Genomic DNA, 1,119 nt, shown 5'->3' with positions numbered 1-1,119 from the left:
CGGAACACTTGCCGCAATGCCGGATCCGGAATTAATGCCCATTGAAAGGCATTGATCCGGATCCGGCCTTAAGCTAAACGTCGTTTCGGCGCATTGCCGGAGCCGACATTTAGCTTTTTCTGAATGGTTACCATGGCTGCCGGGACGCTAAAGTCCTGGCAGCCATGGTAAAGTGTAGCGGGGAGCGGGGGAGCAGCATACTTACCGTCCATGCGGCTCCCCGGGCGCTCCAGAGTGACATCAGGGCGCCCCAAGCGCATGGATCATGTGATCGCATTGGACATGTCATCCATGCGCATGGGGCGCTCTGACGTCATTCTGGAGCGCCCCGGGAGCCGCACGGACTGTAAGTATACCGCTCCCCCGCTCCCCGCTCCTACTATGGCAACCAGGACTTTAATAGCGTCCTGGGTGCCATAGTAACACTGAAAGCATTTTAAAGACGGTTCCGTCTTCAAATGCTTTCAGTACACTTGCGTTTTTCCGGATCCGGAGTGTAATTCCGGCAAGTGGAGTACATGCCGGATCCGGACAACGCAAGTGTGAAAGAGGCCTAACTCTTCTGGAGATGAGAGTCAAAGAGTGGGGATTATTATTTCCATTTTTCTGCTCCATTATAGGGAGATGTAATGGGCAATAAACAGCTATTTTGCCTTTATTTTGAATGCAATGTTAGGGGATAAACAAGGTGATCATTTTATTGTGCAGGGCGTAACAATTATGTATAGTTTTCTTTTTTATATTTTTCTGGGTAGGCAAAGGATTATATTTTTCCACTCCCTGGCTCCATCTACACATGGTCCATTTTGGATCCAGATTCTAAGGTTCCCAGCTGCCTCGTTAGCGCAGTAGGTAGCGCGTCAGTCTCATAATCTGAAGGTCGTGAGTTCGATCCTCACATGGGGCATGTGTGTGTTTTTGTTTTTTTTCTACCAATTAAGGGCTACTTTTAAAACAAGTACTCCATACATTGAATTACATTTATTTAAAGGGGGAGGCGGACCCCTCCAAAACCTTCCTGTGCCACTAGGGTGCCTTGTTGCTTCCTGTTGTCATTCTCACACCCCACAACTATGGCATCTACTACTAGTTAGTCTCCGTCAACAGTAATCTGCCACT

The 1,119-nt window shown here is 48.4% G+C and overlaps 1 non-coding gene across 1 annotated transcript; it reads left to right on the top strand.

Moving 5' to 3' along the window:
- The first annotated feature begins 834 nt into the window (after positions 1-834).
- Positions 835-907, top strand: TRNAM-CAU. Its single transcript has one exon. It is a non-coding gene; the product is annotated as a tRNA-Met (tRNA).
- Positions 908-1,119: the final 212 nt, after the last annotated feature.

This window comes from Bufo bufo, chromosome 1 (genome assembly GCF_905171765.1).
Source record: "Bufo bufo chromosome 1, aBufBuf1.1, whole genome shotgun sequence".
Classification (NCBI taxonomy): Eukaryota; Metazoa; Chordata; class Amphibia; order Anura; family Bufonidae; genus Bufo; species Bufo bufo.
Note: the sequence above shows the minus strand (reverse complement) of the source record. Positions and strands in the feature narration are given on the sequence as shown.